We start from the raw sequence: 19,007 nt of genomic DNA, 5'->3' as shown, positions 1-19,007 counted from the left end.
GGAGAATGCGGGCAATTTTGTGGGCAAAGACGGCACAGTTGGGAACCAACAGTTACGTCACTCTTCCTCTCATTTGCCGGTTCAATGGAAAGCCTGGAGTGGGACGGAGAAGGCACAAGGACGGCCTCCCAGCTGCAGCAAAGGGTAAGTGGCACTTAATAAGCATTTACCCTGTAGCTGGCTGAGGCTGTCATATTAATTTGTGTTTTTTCTCTGTTCCCACCTGGGTGCGAGTGAGAGGAGGAGTTGGCCCGGAGAGGTATCCCCCTTACGTCCACTCTGACCGTAGGGCCTGGCTGAGGAAGTAGCATTCCCGTGTGGGCGGCTAAAGAGTGTGCACCTCTGGCTCTGGATTCCATGAATGGATGTGAGCATGGGAGGAGGTGCCGACGGGGTGACGCTTGGGTGGGGGGGGGTCGGGGGGGGTGTGGCGGAATGATCCGCCCCTCTGGATCGTCATCATCGCCCCGCCTCTTAGGGCTGCCCTTCAGCCAGGTTAACGACGGGAGTTGGGCGGGAGAGCAAGAAGGTGGATAATTAAAAAGCCTCATTTGGTCAGCGGCGAATGAAGCACACCTGATGGGGATAATGCTTCATCACCGCTGTCTTTAAAATGCAGTGCGCACCTCTTCTCGGGGAGCCGGCTTCAAATCTCCTTGGGTGCACACACTGGCATCCTCGCACGCCCAGGACCAGAGCTGGGAGGGATCGGATGAGTGGACGCGCTGCCAGACCCGTTCTTCGGACCCCCGGATGCCGTAATGAGTCGCCGGGGGTGAACTGCTTATGTTGCCGCCGACAGGGCAAGATGCTGGGCTGCCTTCCCCTCACGCTTGCCGCGGGCCTGGGAAGACAGGCCGCCAGTGACGCCGCCGCCCCATGCGCCTTGGACTTTGGAGGGGAGCGTGAGTGGCCAACTAATCCAGCCCGTGCCTGAGCTATCCTATGGACACTACCCCGCCCCTTTCACGGAGACCCGTTCACCGCAAGGATGCCAGATTCCCCCTTTATTATGAGCACTATTCCCCCTTGGACACTTTATTACCCCTTTTGGACATTTTTACATTAAAAATTGTTTCCAATAAATGCCTCTCCGAGGCTTGATGCCACACCCACTGTGTCTGTCTCTTGCTCACCCTGCCACATTAGATTTTTTTTTATTGCTTTGAAGTTAAAATTCTAGGCTTTTTTTATTCTGAGCATTTTATATAAATACAATTTCATTTATAGAAAACTATTCGGCTTCCAGGTTTTCCAGGATGCGTGGGAACACTGATATTATATAAATCTTATATATTAGCCTATATAAAGTTCAATAATGTTATATACATATATACAGTATACACAAACACATATACAATACACATATCACTCAGGGAAGAATCCATCATCTAACTGTGATGAAAATGAATCCATGGCAAATGATTTCATTCAGATTTTGAGACTAATATATTAGGAAAGGCCTCTTGTCCAGTTCAGATCAGAAACACTGAATTAAGGCTTCTAACATATGTCTCTTTGACGTCCAGCTAATAGATTTGTGGAAATAAAAGAGGTCATGTGACTGTAACTCACTCTGTCCCATCAGTGACCATGCTTACCTCTCCCACATCCCCCCTCGAAACTACACCCCTGCATGGGACAATGGGAAAGAATGGCTGTGACAGTACGCAGCACGGGCACAGTGGTATAATGGCGGCCTCTGGTGGTGAGATACTCACGCTGCATTTGTCTATAAGGAGTTGAGGAATCTGCCTTGTTCAAGGTTCAAGTGGAAGATCTCTGAACAAGAAAGTAAAAATGGCACAAAACAAACAAAATTTAAGCATAGCTTGAAGTAAAAAAAAAAAAAAAAAAAGAGCTTTTTCTAAGTAGAAAAAAATGGGTAATGGTTCTAAAGGTCTATTCACACCAAGAATTACCAGTAAGCAAAGAAGCAAAAAAAAAAATATATAACACAAAATGCAATCAATTTAACCAAAAACAGAATTTAAACCAGTGTTTAAATTGATGGTGTGGCCTCTTACCTGGCACCAACGAAGTACAGGTCACAGGACGGATAATGGTAGGAGAAGTCTCTGCCAAACTTCAGGATGCAAGTCTTATATTAATGAATGTGCTGCGAGTGGAATTCCACATGCAGTAACACCAGCTGTTGGCAAACAGAGACTTTTCAAATGCCTTTTTTGTAAATGTTTTATTGTTTAAGCCCTGCCCCAGACCTTTAAATTTTAATATAAAAAATCTATTATAAAAACATAAATTATTACATTTTTAAATCTATAATCATCTAATTAAACAGTGAAATAAACATAAACCATTTCAATATTTATTGTGTGAAAATGATTTCTAGCGATTTTTCAAAAATTTCCACTACAGAAATTAATTTTGCCCATAATAAAGTTTTTACTTTACATTTATTTTGATAATATGATTTATAAAATAGTCTTAGTTGGAAGAACACTGGATGTTGTATATGTGTGTGTAATGGTAGCCAGCTGGTAGGTAGCTGTGCAGTGTGTAAACCTCACTCCCCTAGCCTCAAGAGGCGCACTAGACTGACGCTAGGGGCTGTAGCCTTTAGCCTCCTTGTTAGCTCACCCACCTACCATGCTAGAGATGCCGGTTTGAATCCCACTCAGAGCGGGTTGAGCAGGACTGGTTGGGAATGAGAGGTTTAGGGGGGTGAGTGTAGGTAGCCAGCTGGGAAGTAGCTGCAGTGTGTAAGCCTCACTCCCCTGGCCTCAAGAGGCGCACGAGTGACTGAGGCTAATGTTGGGTTTGAGTCCGAGTCTTTAAACAATCGAGTCCGAGTTGAGTCTGAATCCAAAAGGGGCCGAGTCGGACTCAAGACCAAGTCCATAAGAGGCCAAGTCTGAATGAATCTGTTCATGAATCTGAATTAAAATTGTAACCATCAACATCAATATTTCTAGCTTATTTTAAACTTCACAACTAAGAAAAACAGTATGTCAATATAAATGTAACAAAAACACCTTTGTTGCATTTCATATATGCATTTTATGATTAGTATCCTGCTGAACAAACTTCAAAGTGGTTTCAGAATGAAAGCATATTCTTTAGGTGTATGAAGACAAAACTCTAATTTAACACAATTCTTATTGTGTTCTGTTAATTATTTGTTGTTTTCCCCTCCACTCAAACATACACAAAAGAAAGTGAAAGCTGTGTTAGTCAATACAACCAAGGTTATTATGTTTCAAATTTTCATTTAGTTTTTATTTCTACTTCATTTTTAATTTGTCAATTCAATTTAATCCATGTGCGTCTCTCAGCAGCTGCCGCAGAAGACAAAAAAAGAAAATAATAATTGATATTTGCTTGAGCGGCAGCCACGTTGGTCTGCAATCAGTCTGAAATCTTTATATACCACCCAAAGAAAATTTCATTGAGCACTTCTTTAACCGCAAAATCATGGAGAATAGAAATTTTGAGTCATAAATTTAACAGAATTGTCCTTCAAATGTGTCAGAGATGTAGGCTAAAAAAGACATGCATAAGTTACCTGGTGGTTTACAAAAATAAAAAAATTAAATAAAAACGTCAACCAACTAAATTAATCTCGTAACATGAAGTTTAGCTTCATACACAAACTCTGTTATCGAATAATACATTTATTTTATAGTCTATAATTAAATTATAAACAAAATATTTCACTGTCCAAAATATCCTAATATTTTATTGTGCATGGTTGAATGTTGTGAATGGAGGACAAATGCTGTAAAAGATTGTATTATAAGCAGCTCGTCAATGCTTTGAAAATAGTCAATCAATAATAAATAGGTGCTGTTTATCTGTTTAGAGTTGCTGTCTGCTTTAGCAATAACGCTTCTTTCCCTGACTATTTAACAAATTAACACAGTTAATTCATCAAGCTATTATGGACCAGTTAAAGCTGAGAACACTGCGTGAACCACAAGAGACTACAGAAGCCTACATGTATAGACACATTATGCCTAAAAAGACTTAATATCCAATATAATACTATTTTTATGTATTTTTATTTCGATATGCTGTTTTTAGTAAACTGTGAGAGACATGATGTGGGTCACTTGACTCAATGAAGTTCCTGATTTTAAGTTTTTATCCACGATGAAACCGAGCACCATCTTGGCTGCACAAATGCCACACACAATTTGACCAGTTGTCAGGTCCCGTGTCATGAGAAACTGCCTTGTTTAGTTTCTATTACATTGGATACATACCCGTCTTTATGTTTTCATCGTGCCAGCCACCTCGGTAGTCGATGTTATACAGTAGTCTCTGTATTAACATTCAAGTGTATTGGTTGACTGATGAGTGTGCATGTGCACGTGCATATGTGTGTGTTCATATGTTTGCTTAAACACAGTGAAACAACTCTGGCTACATCTACGACTTCAGGGGCTAATACAGCTGCATGCAGACAGAGATGTAGTCATTAATTTCTGTTTTGATATTTATTTATTTTTTTCATTGCTTCACAAATGTCATGGACTCGGCTGGACTCGAAAAAAATCCCGAGTCCCAAAGGCTGGAATCCGAGTCAAGTCCAAGTAAAAATGCATCCGAGTCCGAGACAAGTCCAAGTCTATTAAAATTGGACTCCTGAATCGGACTTGAGTCCGAGTCCAAACTCAAGTACCCCAACTCTGCTAGAGGCTGTGGCCTTTAGGCTCCTTGTTAGCGCACCCGCCTCCCATGCCAGAGATGCCAGTTCAAATCCCACTCGGAGCAGGTCAAGCAGGACAGGTTACATGTGCATGACCTTTAAAGACCATTAAAACACTTAAACAAGCAGCACTGAACATGTACAGATACAGTATATGGCTTCTTAGTTGCACTTTTACACTTGCTTTAATTTGTGTGACTTGTTAAGGAAAGGTGTGCTACTACTAGTTATTTGACATGCACCATTTTCATCACTGACATGAATTGATAGTGATTACAACGCTTACCATCAGAGTCTAAGCAGCGCTCAAACTTCAGAGACAACTGGTAAGTGTCGTAGCATCGAACTCTTGGTTTGTATGTGCCTGAAAGCCTATCAAAAGAGATCACCAATTTCCAAAACTACATTTAACGAGGCCTGGAATACTTAACCCTTATGTTGTGGTCCAGTGATTTTGACCCAGACAATTATTATAATTTTTTTCACTTAATCCGATTGGAATAAATGTCCTTTGTTCACATAGGGTATCTGAAAACACACACAAAAATTGGACCATTTTCTTTAAATATTTTTGGTTTTATTTCACTTTGTTATACTTGTGTTCCTGGACAAAATTGAACGGTCATTGGAAATGAATCGATTAGACTACAAAATACAGAAATATTAAGTGTTCAGGAGCATCCCAATCCTTTAGATGAGCACATGTGGATGTGTGTTTGCACACACTCACAATGTGTGTTGAGCACCATTTTGTGCATCGGCTTTCCATGTACACTCTTAGAGGAATATTTCAAGATCTACTTATCATGTTATGTTGTGTTTGGGCTTGTTTGAATCGGGATAGTCTGCTGTGAGTTACAATATGTCATTGTCTATGTTATATGTATGTTTCTGGAAGTAATAAGCAAAAACGTGACCAAAAGCCTCTCCTGTTTATTATGTGTCAGTGGTAATTTCATTCAATAATACTCACTCCAGTTTGACCTCTGAGTGAAACAGCTGCTCCTTCATTCTACGAATTGAGACCTTTCTAACAATATATAACACATGGCTAGCTCATCTTTTTTTATGGTTCTACCAAGTCTGAATATAATTGTTGTGATGACAATTTTGCAAATGATGAGAATGAAAATGTGAAATGTGTTAGCACAATACGAACAACACAAGGGTTAATGTTATTTTTTATTATCACATACATAACCAGTAAATATTAAACAGCATATAAGTATTAAGTACAGACACACACTGACCTGCAGCTAGAATGTACTGGCCATCTCAAGACACTTTGATGGAGGTGCATACAGTGAGCATCTTGAAATCCTGAATGAGCTCAGTTCTCCTCTGGATATCTGATGATTGAGGATATGATGAAACCAACTGGTTTAGAAGAAAGCTCTTTTTAAATGTAGCATTGATGAAGCACATTTTACATGCATGCATGAAATAAAAACAGACTAACCAACATCTTTCTTCTGTAAAGCTCTCTTCTTTCAATCAGATAGCCACTGAAATGAACATGTAATTCATTGTTTGAATAATATGACACTATAGGTGAATTCAAACATAGAAATATGTCAATAACCTTAATGACATCATCAAACATTACATACCTTAAATTAGAGGTCGAGCGTGGATTTTGCTGATATCTATAACTAATGTGGTGGAAAAGGCCGATAAACGATTAATCTGCCAATATTTAAATATATATATATATATATATATATATATATATATATATATATATATATATATATATATATATATATAAAATGTTAAAATGTTCTTAGTCTTTCCTTATTATGACGGGCACAGACATAGAGGCAACAAGAGTCCAAAATGAATCAAATCTAAGATGCAGTTTATTGCGCAACCAAAAACACAATAATAACCATTAAAAAAAAAAATTACGATTTGGAGCGTAACACAAGACTATGAACAAGCCTGAAATACATGTACTTATTTTGGACTCGTATTTTGAAATGAGACTTGGCTGCATTACAATGCTCTTTATTTAAGTATTCTAATTCAGATTAAGGATTTTGTATATATATTTCATCAGATGAGTTTTTTTATTTTTTATTATTATTATTCACAACAATATATGAAGTTGGAGACACGATGTGTGTGCTGACGGGGCAAGTGTCCATAAAATCACATTTTTCTTTCATGCCCTCGCTTCAGTTTAGAACACTTGATTTATCTTATCAAAACAGCCAAATTTTAATTGAGGATAAAAATATAAATGTTGTCAGTCAGTGATTACTTTTATTTCGGTTAACCTGTAGAACCAAGTTGTTCTAACTGTAGAATCTAAAATTAGGATTAATAATTTCCCCTCAGATCATGTTTTCAACACGATTACTGAAGATGACCGAGCCAATGAGAGTAAGTTATGGGCGGAGCTACACGTGTAGCCCCACCCCAGATGTTGCTGCGTCCCGCTCTGTGGGCTGCAGCCAGTTATCCTTGGAGGAAAGGAGCAGATTTAATTTTAATTTTCTATTCTTAACCACCAGGAAGCGCAATTCCCAAAATGTACAGGGATCCTCAGGACAGGTGACTGTTGTTTAGCCCGAGACGAAGCACTTGCATTAAAATGAATATTATTACAATATGGCGGATGTACAAAAGCAAGTCCCGTCTTTCAGGGTAAATGATCCAGTCACCTTTTAGATACAGATATCACCTGTTAGTCAACTTAAAAACGTGTATGTGCATTACATTTACTGTACATGCATTTGGCAGATGCTTTTATCCAAAGTAACTTTAATGCATTCAACGTATACATTTGACCAGTTTGTGTGTTCACTGGGAATTAAACCCCTGACCTTGGCGCTGCTAGTGCCATGCTCTTCCAGTTACAGGAGACCAAATTATCCCTATTAGCATTTAGATTTTGTTTAGCTTCTATGACACTTTCGAGTCACGTGTCAGCGTGTCACTCTATCAGGTGCGCTACCACGGAAGCTAATCATGTTTGAACACATGTGTAAATATAGGTGGGTCTGTAATACAAGCCTTAAACTGTATCATTTTTCAAATGATACGTTAGAGTAAAAGTGTTTCAGTATTATAAAATAGCAGTGTGTGTGTAATAGATAAAAAAAAAAAAGTGTTTATGAAGTCATCGAGCCAATGTAGTTGTGATTTGTGTGAAAGGGAATTAAACACACAGTTGTTGTAGTGCCTCTAGTGTTCATTTCACCAGGAACCTGTGGCACGTAACAGTCAGTTTGCAAAAATTTTATTATTTATGAGACTAGGTTGGGGGTTTTATAATGGGGTTTTTCAATTCATGAGTAAAAGAAGGTCAGTGGTAAACATTACTTGAAGACACTTGGATGTTTTGTTTTAAACCGTAAATTACGCAGTCATACTTCAAACATGAATTTTGAAGCCGCCGTGTTAAAAAAAAAAATGCACATTGCTAACAAGTTGCTAAATAACGACTACAACTACCACAATAATATGAGTGTACATGCCTGATGAAACAGAAAACCATTGTAGTCCTTATCTAGTAACTTGTTAGCAACATACTTAAAAAAAACAAAAAAACACAGCAGCTTTAAAATTCACGTTTGGGGTATGACTGTGTGTAATGTATGTAGTAGGACAAAAAGTCAAAGTATCTTAAAGTAATGTTTTAATACAGACCTAATTTTAGCCTACTAATAAATCAATAACTGCCATTATAAATACCCATAGGACAATCCAGAGGGCACCCATGGCTTGAAAATGCTAATACTCTTCCAGGTTTTGAGACAACAACCTAAACAGCTCTATAGTATTTACAATACGTATTCACAATATTGCACATTGTATTCTCTAATACTATGGTATTGATCAAAGTACAGTGCATACCATTGTACTTTGATAAATACCACAGTATTACCTGATACCATCACTGGACCACAGTACAGCAAGACCAACACAAGGGAGTACAAGGGAGCTTGTCTAAATTATTTTTTGTTTTAATATTTACAATATTTCTGATAAAAATAAATAAGATATTTTGCTAGTTTATATATTTGCAATCACCATTTAAAATTATTTTTTCAACAGGATATGGCTCTTCTGTTACAAGTGGTTTATGCCATTGGTCATCCTTGGTCCTGTTTGATAAAATGTCATCTGCATTTGTCAACAATGATAAAACAAGATAAAACAGCATTTGCAACACATTTTAATTCTGTAATGTGACCTATTTTAGAGCATACAAGTTAAATGAGATGTTCAATGAAAAGAAAAAAATGTAGGGCGGTACTTAATTTTAAGCATCGGAAATTGACTGCCGGCACCCATTGGTTGAAACTTAAGTGGCCTTGGTGACATCAGCTGAAAAGAAAAGTCACATGATGAAAGATTATTAAGACAAACTCTGCTTTTCTTTGAAATAATGTGCACTTATAAATCGTGCACAATAAAACAAGGAATGTGCATGAAGAAAGTAAACGGTAAATTTTGACTTCTGAGTCAGGCTTTTTGATAGTACAAGTGTGTTTGGTATCCTGTGTGCTGGTGGGAAATTCCTCAAGACCTTGTAATACAATTATCACTAACAGCAACACTTAATCCAGTGGAGTTGAGTTTCAGGTGCCACCTGACAATGAATCTTTCTGCCTCAGCTGCAGTGTTTATGCGTGGTGGAAACTATCCTCTCTTTCCCCCCCTTTCTCTCTTTCAGTCCAACATATCCAGTTGTATGACTCCAGACCAGGTTACACACAGGTGCTGGATTCAACTTTGGGTTATAGTTCTGAATGGCAACTGATGTCTGAGGCTTCGTGGTGCATCAGGTCCTTTATTCTGACTTTTATCTGGGTCCATATGTGCTTATGGAATAGTATTTGACTGAAGTCTGTTTAAACAATTTGTAGTGTCAGTTTTTCAGGTACTACCAGCTGATTTCTCTCTAAAATTATCTTTTATTACGAAGTGTGATGTGTCAGATGTCACTGTGTTTGGGTGAGGTGATTGAAGGAATTCAGTGGAAAACTCCTGGAGATTATATCAGTAAATGGAGGTGAGTGTGGTAACAGCTAAACCTGTTCCATCAGAAAGCAGAGAAGAGCTCATTAGCTTCAGGCTACCTCCTCTGACTGGGCCATGGGCACATGTAGATCATGTTACATATGACACATACATGGCATGTTTGAAAGGTTACCTTTAATATAATCATTGTCTTACCACATACAAAGTCAGATGATTTTTTGTTAATACTCTCACCAGAGCACAAAACCAACAGAAAGGTCAGTAGTCACCATTGAAATCGTACTTCCAGACCGTACAGGGTAGACTAACTTTTCCAAACTTGAGCACATTCATTTATCTATTCTGTCTTAATATGTTTAATGTACACTGAGGTTTTACCACATTCTGATTCATTGTGTCTGATATTGCAGTGGACTTGGCAACATATGTGACCATGTTTCAGTGGGACAGAGCCAAATACCCCAACTCACAACCTCTAAAGACCCTTACTGACATCATCTCAAAAGTGTACACCTATGTACTTATGTATCTTATATGAATGGCTTTTTTAACTGTTTGTTGCTATGTATGTTCTGAAGTTTAAATGTAAATGTCTGTTTGTGTTGAAGTCACGCAGGGCTGCTTACAATAATGTGAAAACCAGTATTCAAAGCCTTGTGCACAAAATTGAGTGAGTTTTGTATCCAAAACAAATTGATTTCTTACATTATTTGCATGTTTCATTTTTAATTAAACCAAGCTTCAGACCATCACTAACCACCTTCCTTACAATCACTCCTGCTCTGCTAAACCAGAAGAAGTTTACAGACCCACACATTGACTGATGTTGAGAAAAAGGAGGATTTGATTTTAAATTCAGAGTACCTCACAACACTGCTAGCTGTGGTGTCCAGGTGAGTATGAATTTAAGTTATATGGACCAGTGTATGGACCAAACACTGAGAGCAGATCTTAGCTCATTTATTATTGATCATGCATTTTTAATGCATTTATGATATATATCTCCATAGGACGGCATATGCACTATGGGAGAGGATCTACGAATCCATGTCAAAGTTCGTTGTTCCCCGTTCCAGCCGGTTAGTCACTCGCATGTTTTGTGATTTTGACAGTCCTGATTTGAGCTCTACTCACCTCTCTTGCTCAAGTCTAGGGGCTGACGGCTAATCTAACACTATTATCAAGTTACTGGTGGAAAGTAAGAGTTCGTATGACTGCAGTCAGCTGGGAACTGGTGTTCATCTCATTGGCTTTAATTGGCCCACTTTACCTTCTCTCTATAAGGCAACTTAGACGGTCACAGTTTCAGACACATCCAGGCTACTATGGTCATTTTTTAATTTGCCCCACATGTTTTGCATAACATATTAAAGGGGTCATATCATGAGAAGACACATTTTCCTTGATCTTCTGAAATAAAAGATCTTTTACTAAATGATATGCAAACTTCGTAGACGCAAAAAATGTCTAAGCTGATCTTCTATCATAGTCTTCCAGTTGTAGAATCATAGTCGTCTCCTGCACAAAATAGCACATTTTGGCAGTTGTTTTTGAAAATTAATATGCAATTTAGAGTCGTGCCTCCAATGTGCAAAATAAAGGGCAGTATCGATTAAATTGCACCTGCAAAGTGATTTATCATGCCAGAAAGTCATTTCAGAAATGGAAACTGCAAGAGCAAATTAATGTGACTGAAAGGCATGTATTGATCTGATTCGCTGTGTGCATCATGCTGTCATTGTGGCAAAATAGAGACTTTGAGAACAGAAAATACATGGTACACCTATTGATGACATGCATTTATGTGATATTAAATTATTTCTCATGAATAAAAAAAATGTATTCTGTAATTTTAGTACTCACAATCATAACTGATAATGTCACTGATCATTCAACTTTTGTAACTATAAGAAAAAACTACTAACAAATAATAATGTCCAAATTATGTCCTATTTCAATGTTTTAAACATTGATTTTAATCAGCGGAACATCGCTTGTAACTGGCAGCTCTTTATCTTTCGTGTCTCTCTTGTGTGCTTCCAGATTGATCTCACAGTGAAATCAGAAACAGTGGGTTGACTTTTCTTTATCTAAAATCGGTCTGTGCTAACCGCTAAGCTGTACAGGGTGTAATACAGTGAAGAGGAATGCATATTTTATAAACTGAACTCAAACCTAACCATCAGTGGAGTAAAAATGTAATGTTAGAGGGAAAAATGCAACCTCCGAATCGTGCTTGTCACTGATTATGCGAACGCGATTACTGGTTTCAATGCAGGATCTAAACCTGGATCTCCCACGCTGTTAACGCAACATGCTTCCGGTCGCACCACAGAGGAAGGTAAACATATTGGAACCGATGCAGAAATGTCTGATAGGAGATGGTGCTTTTCAGTAGAGGTCTTCACGGGTCCACCCTAACCCGAGGACTCGAGACCCGGCCCGGGACCCACACGGGTTTGGATCCATGTTTTATATGGTGAAGATGATGGGGCTGTGTGTGTGTGTGTGTGTGTGTGTGTGTGTGTGTGTGTGTGTTGTAAATTGCAACATTGTAAAATTAAGATGAGAAAGTGCAGGCCGGGAAATAAGGTGAAAAACAGAGCAGAGTCACAAAGAGCTGTGATGTCAGAGGCAGAGTGGAGATTAGCAATACGATAGAAAATTAGCAATGCTAATGTTAGTAGCCATGGCAATGAACGAGCAATCGTTATTATAGTTCAAAAGGGCAAACAGTGGATATTATCTTATGCAAGATACAAAAAAACTTCAAAGCTGATTCTAAACAAGTCACATTTGACATCCGTCACTGACAGGAAGTGGACTTTTGAAGCTGAAAAAATGAATGGATTAGCTATGCTGTTTCAATCAGCAAGAGAGGAATCACAGAAAACCTGGATGTATTTGAACAGCTTTCTTGGCAAGGAGGATGGATTATATGTGTCACGGTCAGTCATAGGGGAGAAGGCAACTAAAGTTAGAGGTAAGACACAAAGTTTTGTTTTTACAACTTGTAACTTAACTTGTTAATAGCAGTCAGCTGTGAAATCGCTGTCAATCAGGTCTGTGTCTCCCAGCCGGGTCCGGGTTCCAGCTTTTAAATAATAGATGGGTCCAGTTCGGGCCAGCATTTCTCGGTTCTGTATGGGGATGGGTCCAAGCTTTCAAATAATAGAAGGGTCTGGTTCAGGTCTGGGTAGTACATTTCCGGGTTTCTTTGGGTTCGGGCACAAATTTTTGGACCCGTGAAGACCTCTACTTGTCAGTAAGTCGCCATAATGTGGCCGATCCTAGAGTACCAGAACTCTTGGAAACAACATGCCAATCAATCAGGGACAGTTTAGCAGAGATGGACCTGTCATGTAGTAACACAACTTCACAGAAGAAGGGAAGGAGAACACAGGGAAGCGGGTTTTCCAGGCTCAGGTAAGACTTTTAATCGGCCACTTCAATGCTTCACAACTTTACAAACTCATCAGCTTCACAGGCATGTAGACTTTTTAACACATTAGCTTCACAAAACAACAGTTTAAATGCAACAGCTTCAGGAGCACCATGGCCTTCCTTGTGCCAGACTCTCTCTCCCTCTCTGCTGGTGGCGTGGCTACTTATGACGCTCTACCCATGCTCACTGGAATTAGAGACAGGTGTTACATATAATCTAGCTCAGGTGCAAGCACCTTTACCGCTTTCTCTCTCTCCGGACGGACGCTTGACCACGGCCCCCACTGCCACATATCCCCACCGCCCAACTCGGGCCAGGGAGACATCCGGCCTGTCTACCACTCCCCCCACCATTTCTGGAAAGGAAGTCAGCGACAGCCATCTGCGCTCCTGGTCTGTGGAGCACCTTGAACTTAAATGGCTGAAGAGCCAGATACCAACGGGTGAGCCGCGCATTGGTATCCTTCATGCGGTGGAGCCATTGGAGTGGGGAGTGATCTGAGCAGAGGGTGAAGGCCTGCCCGAACAGGTAGTACCGGAGAGTGAGGACCGCCCATTTGATGGCGAGACACTCTTCTCTACGGTGCTGTACTTAGTCTCCCTCAGCGAGAGCTTGCAGCTAATGTACAGCACCGGGCGCTCCTCCCCCTCCACCACCTGCGAGAGTACAGCCCCCAGCCCTCTGTCTGAAGCATCTGTCTGCAAGACAAAAGGGAGAGAGAAACCGGGTGATTAAAATACATAGGCAAAAAGGTGATTGAGAATGAAAGGATAAAAAATATTTATTTATTTGGCATTTTAGGCCAGCAGAGAAGGCTTTGCTGGCCCTGAGAAATCGCCACTGGCTTAACTACATCCTAACTACATCTGCAGACTCGCGAGGGCTTTCACACTGGAAGCATTTTTACAGCGTCACAGCAACGGCTCTTTAGCCCCGTTCACTCCGCAAGCGGCATCGTGTGACATGATCCTATTAATTTTCAATGAAATCGCTGCGACTTCTGGTGACACGAGCTGTCGCAACTGTTGGCAACAGAGATTTCTGTGTTGAGCGACAAGTTGTGAAAATTGTAACTTTATGCAAATGAAGAGCAACATTCATGAGCGACTACCAATGAGAGTGAAGACAGAGGAGCTTACGTCACCCGTCTCCAGACAGGCGACTCGAGTGCAGGCAAGACGGAGAAGTTAAAAGTTTCTGTGAGCGATTTCACAGTTATACAGGTGCATCTCAATAAATTAGAATGTCATGGAAAAGTTCATTTATTTCAGTAATTCAACTCAAATTGTGAAACTCGTGTATTAAATTAAATAAATTCAATGCACACAGACTGAAGTAGTTTAAGTCTTTGGTTCTTTTAATTGTGATGATTTTGGCTCACATTTAACAAACCCACCAATTCACTATCTCAACAAATTAGAATACATCATAAGACCAATAAAAAAAACATTTTTAGTGAATTGTTGGCCTTCTGGAAAGTATGTTCATTTACTGTATATGTACTCAATACTTGGTAGGGGCTCCTTTTGCTTTAATTACTGCCTCAATTCGGCGTGGCATGGAGGTGATCAGTTTGTGGCACTGCCGAGGTGGTATGGAAGCCCAGGTTTCTTTGACAGTGGCCTTCAGCTCATCTGCATTTTTTGGTCTCTTGTTTCTCATTTTCCTCTTGACAATACCACATAGATTCTCTATGGAGTTCAGGTCTGGTGAGTTTGCTGGCCAGTCAAGCACACCAACACCATGGTCATTTAACCAACTTTTGGTGCTTTTGGCAGTGTGGGCAGGTGCCAAATCCTGCTGGAAAATGAAATCAGCATCTTTAAAAAGCTGGTCAGCAGAAAGAAGCATGAAGTGCTCCAAAATTTCTTGGTAAATGGGTGCAGTGACTTTGGTTTTCAAAAAACACAATGGACCAACACCAGTAGATGACATTGCACCCTAAATCATCACAGACTGTGGAAACTTAACACTGGACTTCAAGCAACTTGGACTATGAGCTTCTCCACCCTTCCTCCAGACTCTAGGACCTTGGTTTCCAAATGAAATACAAAACTTGCTCATCTGAAAAGAGGACTTTGGAACACTGGGCAACAGTCCAGTTCTTCTTCTCCTTAGCCCAGGTAAGACGCCTCTGACGTTGTCTGTGGTTCAGGAGTGGCTTAACAAGAGGAATACGACAACTGTAGCCAAATTCCTTGACACGTCTGTGTGTGGTGGCTCTTGATGCCTTGACCCCAGCCTCAGTCCATTCCTTGTGAAGTTCACCCAAATTCTTGAATCGATTTTGCTTGACAATCCTCATAAGGCTGCGGTTCTCTCGGTTGGTTGTGCATCTTTTTCTTCCACACTTTTTCCTTCCACTCAACTTTCTGTTAACATGCTTGGATACAGCACTCTGTGAACAGCCAGCTTCTTTGGCAATGAATGTTTGTGGCTTACCCTCCTTGTGAAGGGTGTCAATGATTGTCTTCTGGACAACTGTCAGATCAGCAGTCTTCCCCATGATTGTGTAGCCTAGTGAACCAAACTGAGAGACCATTTTGAAGGCTCAGGAAACATTTGCAGGTGTTTTGAGTTGATTAGCTGATTGGCATGTCACCATATTCTAATTTGCTGAGATAGTGAATTGGTGGGTTTTTGTTAAATATGAGCCAAAATCAACACAATTAAAAGAACCAAAGACTTAAACTACTTCAGTCTGTGTGCATTGAATTTATTTAATACACGAGTTTCAAAATTTGAGTTGAATTACTGAAATAAATGAACTTTTCCATGACATTCTAATTTATTGAGATGCACCTGTATATCATTTGTCTGTAACCACATACATGGATATGGCCTAATAAAATAATGTGTGGAAAACCGTATCGGCATTCTGAGTTAGTTTGATTCAAAAATTGATATAATGTTCATCTTGTTTAATGGTATGATGCATTAAGCACTGCTGCAGGTTATTTAAAGCTCTCCCCTGCAGAATGTGCATTGTTAGAGGCAAACTAACTGAATCCTTGTCAAATTAGTATGATGCCTTAGTCAGCAGTATCATCTGTAAACAGCATTTCAAATGCTACAATGGCCAGTTGTGCAGTCCACCAATAACGTTAGAGCAGCTGAAGCAGTAGGAACGCCCACCAGTGCCACAGATCGCAAAGTATAGTGCCAGCAGCAATATTAATTTGCAAAAAATGTTCTGTTTAATTCTGCGGACCAGAAAGAGGGTAGAAAATGCCCATGAAAACCTAAAACAGGTCACATAAAAACAATATCCCAGGGAGAAAAAGTAAGATATGGCTTTTTAATAGACCTTATTCACGCTAGTGCCATATTTGACTTTTAATGGGAATGACAACGAGGCTCAGAGGGATAGACTCGCAGTCTCTTCAATGGGCTGTACTGCAGTTTAAAGTGTTTTTGGATTGTTCTCGTGGACAAAACACAAGTTGTGGAAAATCAGATGGGATCTAGGTTTTTACAGCTTTGTACCGTTTGTGCCATGGAGGAGACTGTAAGTTTATCCCTCACAGCCTCGTTGTCATTCCCATTAAAAATAAAAGATGCCGCTACTGTGAATAAGGTCTTTAACAAGCAATTTAGGTTCATGTTTTTTGTGCATGCATAGCAGCAAAATAAGCGTTTGTGTGTGCTTCACAGGAAGTTGGTTGAGGATGCAGATGCAGGGATTTTCACAGTAACACTGTTCAAGAATGCTGGCACTGAATTCAAAGCCAATGCCAAAAAACACAAGTAAGAATCCTGTCAGTGCATTACTACATTGATATGCCAGTCTGCTTTATTTAGGTGTGAAAAAGAAACTAATATTTCCTGTTGCCAACAGGTTTACAGTGAGAGAATACAACCTGGAGGATGCAGAGAAGCAAAAGAAGGAGATGAGCCATCTTGCTGTGGATAAGAAGGAACTGTATGTAAGTTCAAAACTATCAAGAATTCCATATAATAATAATAGTCCGTGTTTTTTTGTTGGCTGAAGGTAAACTTTATCAAGATTTTTATGGCTGGATTCATGTCAAGTTCCTTCGTAAATTTGTCGAGTCGGTTCTCAGGTAAAACAAAGACAAGTAAACTGCTCTATTCAATAAATACAGAAAGATAGACTGGATCAGTTCTGCCTTGACCCAGCAGCAGTGACTTGTAAACCAGATGTAAGATTTTTTTTTTTTGTACCTGACTTCCTGTTTTTGTACATGAATTACTCATTAGCATTGTCTAGCAAAATAAAGACTTTGAAAGAAACGCTGAATTTGCTTGACGAGCGCAGTTTTCTTTCCTGCGTTGACATATTTTCTATTGAAAAGTTTGGACAGGAAATATCGAAGGGCTCATCCCCATTTTTTTTTTTAAATAGCCAACAGGATTGTTACATCACAGCAATGAACCATGATTTGCTACTTGCTAATTGGTTGCAGGTGTTGTTAGGGGGAGGGACAGTTCCATTTACTGGATAGAAATAGAAACATCTGTGTAGTGCATGCTGAGTGATCAGTAAATTTTAAATGTGTATACATGCTAAAAGTGAATTTTTTTCCACATTTAGGAGTACACTAGCTTTTTGTGATGAGTTTGATGTCAATCTTTCATAGGTGGGGCTTGATATCCCAGATGTAAACACTGGCCAACCAGAATATTACTCCTACATTTTTTTTTTATCCAATCAAAATACATTTAGTGGATCCAAGCTAGTGAATAAGCATAATGAACTGGAAATCTTCAAAGTTATTTGGTAGACTATACAAGTTTTGCATCTTGCAGATTTAAATAAATCCTGATACATTAATAAAACCGTGTGTGTGTGTGTTTTGGTTTTTCCGTTATCATATTACATACACATATGTAAATATAGTTGAAGTTGAATTGAAATCAAAGTTTATAATTCTAAGTCTGCAAATATATAAAAGGGACAAATTTACTAAACAGTTGCGACATGTATTTCAGCACAAAAACCTGTCTTACTCGCTAAACATCTGAAGGCACAATCAATGCCGAAATATGGTTGCGTATTTAAATTAAGTCATTGTCATCATTTTACTGGGTGCTGTTCATTCTTAAGGCCGAAACATACTTAACGCAAGTACGCAAATGCAGACGCAAGCACTTGTGGTCCTGTTGTACATACATTAGGTGCACTCTTGCGTTGCTCTGGCAGTCACAAACCTCAGGCCACAAGAGGGCAATAGATTTTTTTAGGCATGACCACAAAACTGGTGCTACGTCTGAAACCAGGAAAATGCTGCCTTCAGAGGCTGTATACGGCGGCAGGATGAAATTAAGGTGCTTTTCAAACTGTTCGGAGAACAGTTTCCTTAAGAGTTCCGTTCATTCAAAACAGCTGTCAGTTAATCCATTAACTGATTAGGCAGCAAGTCAGCTGCCTATGTTTTTGGATGCAGCCCGGATGTGGTGGTAGATAAGTTGATAGTTGAGGAGTGGAGAGACACGAAGAAAAAACAAGTTCGTTTGAATGGACTGGGGACAAAGTCATATTTTTTTTCTCAAATTGCTGCCCAAGTCCACCATGAGAGTTGTTGATTGAAATAAGAAAATCCACTCTAGCAGCCCTTGTGGCAATGCTGAGAATGCAGTGCATACTTGCGTTGTGTCAAATTGAGCTTGCATAGCAAGGTGCGTCTGCATTCACGTTCTTGCGTAGAGTATGTTTAGTGTTCCCCCTCCCCCCCCAAGTGTAAGCCTAAGAAACTTATGCTGAAATAGTAACATTTTTATTTACCAATAATGGTGGTGGAGACAGCTAGATGTCTGTTTGCTAAAGTCACATGTGACGGTCAACTCACTGTGGAGGGTTTCATGGGGGAATTTGGCAAACTGGGACAGGATGGATGGAAGTGGCCCCATTCTCCACAATAAAGACATTTTCTCTGG

The 19,007-nt window shown here is 39.6% G+C and overlaps 1 pseudogene; it reads left to right on the top strand.

The window, feature by feature from the left end:
* The first annotated feature begins 84 nt into the window (after positions 1 to 84).
* On the top strand, positions 85 to 17,810 carry LOC127411124 (V-type proton ATPase subunit C 1-A-like; annotated as a pseudogene).
* The last annotated feature ends 1,197 nt before the right edge of the window (positions 17,811 to 19,007 follow it).

This window comes from Myxocyprinus asiaticus, chromosome 20, assembly GCF_019703515.2.
Source record: "Myxocyprinus asiaticus isolate MX2 ecotype Aquarium Trade chromosome 20, UBuf_Myxa_2, whole genome shotgun sequence".
Classification (NCBI taxonomy): domain Eukaryota; kingdom Metazoa; phylum Chordata; class Actinopteri; order Cypriniformes; family Catostomidae; genus Myxocyprinus; species Myxocyprinus asiaticus.
This window is presented reverse-complemented; position numbering and strand designations above follow the sequence as displayed.